Source organism: Trichosurus vulpecula, chromosome 3, assembly GCF_011100635.1.
Source record: "Trichosurus vulpecula isolate mTriVul1 chromosome 3, mTriVul1.pri, whole genome shotgun sequence".
Taxonomy (NCBI): Eukaryota; Metazoa; Chordata; class Mammalia; order Diprotodontia; family Phalangeridae; genus Trichosurus; species Trichosurus vulpecula.
The window spans coordinates 243,835,569-243,841,568 of record NC_050575.1 but is presented as its reverse complement, the minus strand read 5'-3'; positions in this window follow the sequence as shown (position 1 = coordinate 243,841,568).

Here is a 6,000-nt window from a genome sequence, read left to right as displayed (position 1 = left end):
AAGACTTATTGGGAGACTATTATAATGGAGTAATTAAGGCTGCTGCTACTGAGGGCCTGTTTTAGAACTAAGAAGAAAGGATAGTAGGGAAAGATACTGCTGAGGTAAACCTGACAGGATTTTCTACTAGCTTGTATAGGAGGAATGAAGTAAATGGAAAGAGTCAAAGATAACACCACAATACGTCCACAGTATTGTTACTGACAGAAATAGCTAAATGAGAAGGGCTGGGTTTGGGCAAAAAGGTCAGGTCTGTTGTTGATATGGTATTTATGAGGAACAGAGAGAAGGCCAATTTGCCTGGAACCTAGAGGGAGAGGGTGTGTCGATGCTGCAAATTGATCCAAAAGGATAAGGATCGATCAATTAGCTTGACAATTAAAAAGTGATTTGTGACCTTTGAAACACAATTTCAGGACAGTTCTGGGAACTGAAATCAGATTGAAAGGGACTGACAAGACAATTGGTGGTAGAGAAATGGAGGCATTGGACATAGACAACTTTCCCAAGAAAATTCATAGTAAAGAAAAGAGATGAGAAACAGTAAATAGGTAGAATAGAATAATCAAGAGGTGAATTTTTTAAGCATTTGGGAGAACTGAGCATATTTGTAGAGACTAAAATGTGAAAGAGAAGGGGGAAAAAGTGGTGGGGGTAGAGGGAAAATGATACATTGGAGCAAGGGCCTAGAGGAGGCAAAAAAAAGATTGAGATCAAGGTTAGTTTGTGATGGAGACATTTCTTCCTCTGAGACAGGAAGAAAATGGCCAATGATACAGAAAAGTTTCTAATGGTAGAAGCTAATTAAGGGAGCTCCCATCTAATGGCCTAACCTCAGTGAAATATCTTATCCAGGCTATGTGTGAATTGTGGAGGTATTGTTGAGGACTTAAGGAGGAAGTAAAAGGTTTGGAAAGGTTTCTGTAATGACTGAGATAGTCAATAGAGTATGATTGTTGAGTAGCAATAAGGCCCTAGGGGAGGTTATTGTACATAGGTTTATAGTTGGAGAATTTTGTTTGATTTGAAGACTTTCCCTAGGAAAACTCAACGCTCTCAGAGCAAAAGCAGGAGGAAGAGATGTTGTGGTTATACAAAATTGAGGATAATAGATGGGGTGGCAAAGTAAGTGAGAAATCTAGGAGGAAATGGATTCTGTGATCTTGGTTTGTGAATCATTAGACTGAGAGACTATTGGAACACTCTGGGTAGGGAGGCAAGTGAAGAGGATAGACTAAAAAAATAGAGAGGGATCAGGGATTAGAGGTCCCTTAAAGGCAAATTTCAGATTTAGTGTGAGGAACAAGTACAACACATGGAAGGATGACAAAGATCAGAGCCAGGAATTTCAGTCTCCAAAGTATTATAATTCTGTGAGATGATGATGTTTCACAAGGTGCAGCCATGCCGGTGTGTGAATGTGATAGCAAGCAACTGTACCACAAGATGTTATGATGGGCGTAGTTCCTGAGAAGACTTGTGTGAACTGATGCAGAGTGCAGCAAGTAGAACCAGAACAATATCACAATGGCAAACAACTTTGAAAATCTTGGGAACTCTAATCAGTACAATGATCAATGCAACAAGATTCTAGGGGACTCATGACAAAATGTTCTTCTCACCTCCTGACAGAGAAGTGATGGACTTAGAGTGCAGACTCTGACATATGCTTTTGGACATGGCCAGTGAGGGAATTGGTTTTGCTCTATTATACATATTTATAACAGGTTATTTGTTCTCAATGAGAGGATGGTGGTGGGAGAGATTTATTTTCATTGATTAAAAAATATTTTAAGGGGTAAAAAGCAATTTTTTGTTCTGTGAAGTTTGGATTCAGTCAAAGGGCTGTACTTGAGGACCTAGAGGGCCAAATGTGGCCTCAAGGCTACAGGTTCCCCAACCCTGGATGAATGGGTTTCTTTCATGGGAAAATTCCAGAATACTCCTTTCTTAACTCAATAATGAGAGAAATCATTATTAATAATCAATATGTGGACATCCACAGCTCTCTCCTTCTTCTGAAGTCCTGATTTTTAAAAGTTCAGTCTCTTGAAGGACACCGCTAACAGTGAGATTGACTAACTTTCTTGTTTAATACCCTACCCTGATTTAGGTGAGGCATACATTCTTTGAATAAATAGTCCAAAGCTCGGCATAAGCTGGGTAAAGAGGTAGTTTTCTCTGTCCAAGGGTGACATGATAACACTCTCAGCCCCTCATTTAATATAGCCTGTCTCCATTATGTTAACCAGAGTTGATTGCCACTCCTCTCCCAAAAGAACATATAAGCTCTGAGCCCACCCCACCATGATTATCTTTGGTCTTAGAGAGAAGGTCAGATGACCATTCTTTTATTAATAATATACTACCCTTATCAATAAAATTATCGAGTTACCCAAAAACGAGGTCTCTCAAACCTTTTTAGTTGTCACAACATGACTCCAAAAGACTGTCTTACTTTTTTTATCTCTTATCATACCTAATAACTGAGCATACTTAGCCAGGTAGAGAAGGCTTTCTGTTCTAGAGTCTGAGGCCAAAACTCTAAGCCCCCATTCCTCCTTTTGCCAGAAACAGGCACAGAAGGGTGACAGAAGATACTCACTTTTTGTAGGGTTGCTACTCATCCACACCTGTACCAATATGGTGATCCCCTAAGAGAGAAGGGACAACAGATTTACTAAGGAGGTTCAAACTGCTCCAGGTTGGACAATGCAACAGGTTGAAGTTTCTGTACTAAAGCACTCAGTCTAGTTCTCCCAACATTCTCCTTGAAACAACTTTAAAATAATGCCTCAAATCAAAATCTGGTATGGCAGATCTAACAAAAGTTCAGGGTGAGACATTCTTTCTGCCTAAGAGGTTGAAAGGAGATCCGTGACGTGGTGGCTGAAGAGGAGGAAGAAGCTAGCCTGGAGCCCATGGGAACACAATGCCAATGGTGGGACTTGGTGGTACTTATAGAAGCAGTAGCAGTTTATGGAGATCTCAAGGAATACCTACCAACTGGTCAGAAAGAGACTACAGGAGCCCCCTGTGCTAGCACTGGATGCAGGACCAGATGCTGTTTGGTACCTCCTTTGCCTATATCCACTCTTGGGTTACAGTTCAAGGGCAGAGAGAAGCACTCTCAGTGCTCAGGGATCAGCAGCATTGAGGAACAGTATAACTTCTGGTCCTAAGGCAGCAAGGACCCTGAAGAGAAGTATTGATTGAAATCCCAAGGGATTAGGGGCCCTTCCTTGTTAAGGACCAGAGCACAGAGCAGAGGAACAGTGACCACAACCCTCCCCAGATGACACCACCTTAGAAGTATAGAAAACTTCCAAACTCCCAGAACTAGCTTTGAAAACAGCAGTTTGAAAAAGTCTGAAGCTTGGGTCATCGCTCCTCTGCACCCCTACCTGTGAACAGAGCTTAAATGGAACATAAACTTCAAAACCAGATCAGCATTGGGATTGGCCTAAAAGTGGCCACTGCACTTCCAGCTAGGGTTAAATGATAGATAGATAGATAGATAGATAGATAGATAGATAGATAGATAGATAGATAGATATTGTTGATTGAGTTGAATGGAAATGAAAAGGGGAAGAGAAGCATCTTTGGAATGTCAGAACATGTATATGTGTGAAGAATGGACTTCATCCAGATCTAAATAAACTAAAATGATACTTTTTTTTCACAATGTCAAATTGTTATTAGTCATTGTTAAAATCGTCTCAGTTACTCAGTGAAGATATCAAGTAACTAGTACCCACAAATGACCTCATTAGGATTTCTGTGTGCAGACATTATGCTTGGTTTCAGACCAAGAATGTTTTCCTCTACTCCACTGAAGCAGAAAGGTAAATACCACTATGATAACATAACCTTGTTGGAGGGGAGAATTGTTCAATATTACTTACTGTTTGGTTAAGGACTCTGTGTGTGTGTGTGTGTGTGTGTGTGTGTGTGTGTGTGTGTTCGGGAGGGAGGGGAGGTGTTGTTTTGAAACCTGGATTCTGGCAAACTGGTCCTCGAAGGGAAGAGTATGAACATTGAATCAGGAATCTGAGAGCAAGGAAAGAAAAAACGGAAAGAAAAGTTGTGGTTTATTGGTTCTAGTTATATCTGTCATTCTAGTCCTACCAGTGAGTTAGGAGCTAAAGAGGCTCAGAAACAAAAATGTGGTGGTCACCAGGGCATGAGTGTAAGTGTAATCGAGAGAGAAAAACTAAGTCTTAAAGGAAACTTTAACTGAAGTCAGGATGCAGTGAAGAAAGTTAGGGAAGGGAATCAGGGTAACGTAGTAACCAAGTAACCAAGTTACCCAGTAACCAAACATGTAGTCTTGAAGCCATGGGCCTTCTAGAGGAGGGAACTCAGGTGCTAGCCTAGGACAATAAATAAAAGAAGCCAATTTAATGATTAAGGGCTAAAGAGTAAATTTGCCTTAGTCAAACCACCCAGGACAGTGGGGATAGGTAAGCTTCCAAGGCTAGAAACTTTAGGTGGTGGGGGTAGAGAATATCTGGAAAGTTCTCTGATGCAAAAAATAATACAGATTAAAAAGCTTGGATTCAGAGCACTTACGTGACTAGCTCAGGGTCATAGTCAATGTTGTAGCATGGACACAAATTTAAATCTCCATACTTTACTCTATATATAATATAAATGTTATATATATATATGTATATATACCTATATAAAGTTTTATATATGTTTCTATTTATGCTCTTTCTATTCTACTCCACTGCCTTGTTTCTCATATCTCAAGTTCTCATCTCAGTCTCATAGCCCGAGTACAGAAAACAAGTACTATATGACTTGAGATTTACAATTTGCCAGGAAGTCTACTGATATGGGGGCAGCTAGGTGGTACAGTAGATGGAGCCCAGGGCTCTAGGAAGATGAGTTTTCCTGAGTTCAATGGCCTAGAGTCAGGAAGACTCATCTTCCTGAGTTCAAATCTGGCCTCAGATACTTCCTAGCTGTGTAAACCTGGCCAAGTCACTTAATCCTGTTTTCCTCAGTTTTCTTAAATGGAAAATGAGCTAGAGAAGGACATGGCAAACATTCCAGTATCTTTGCCAAGAAAATCCCAAATGGGGACACAATGAGTTGGACACGACTGAAATGACTGAACAGCAACAACTGCTACTACTGATTTGGAATTTTCTGCACAAAAATGTAGGTTTTGACCCAAAATGGAAGTACCTGCCACTGGCTTGGGGTTCCCATGAACAGAGTTATGGTTTAGATTAGCAGATTCTAGAAGGGGTGAGCCTTATTAATGCTTTTTCAAACCAAACAGATATAGGCTAGAAAACTAGAACTCAGCTTACATGTACCTCCCCACTCCCAGAAGACAGGAAAGGGGGTAAGTCAAGTAAAAGAACATGAACTAAGAAAGAGCAAGGCCTGATTCCCTGTGAGTGTGTTTATAGGACTAGGATGCAATGGGTGGAAGCTGCAGAGTAGATTTAGGTTAGCTATAAAAGCAAGAACTTCCCAACAATTAGAGCTAAAAGGAAAATGAAATGTTGGTGCCCTTTCCCTCACTAGAATTCTTCCAGCAGGGGCTAGATAAGCACTTGTCTTAGAGAGGAATATTTGTTTAGATACAGGTTGGCCTAGATGATCTCTGAAGTCCCTTCCCACTCTGAGATCCTTTGAATGCTAATAGACTTCTATAACTTCACAACTTCTCCTTTGGGACAACATTTTATCTCCCCACACATTTGTCCTTTTAGTATTGAGTAATAGTCATTATTCAGTTATTTCAGTCATATCTGACTCTTTGTAACCCCATTTGTGGTTTTCTTGACAAAGATACTGGAATGGCAAACCATGTCCTTCTCCAGCTCATTTTAGAGATGAGGAAACTGAGATAAATAGGGTTAAGTGACTTGCCCAGGGTCACACAGCTAGTAAGTGTCTGAGGCCAGTTTTGAACTCAGGTCTTCTTGACTGCTTCCTGTGCTCTATCCACTATGCCACCTAGCTGTCCCAATTGAGCAA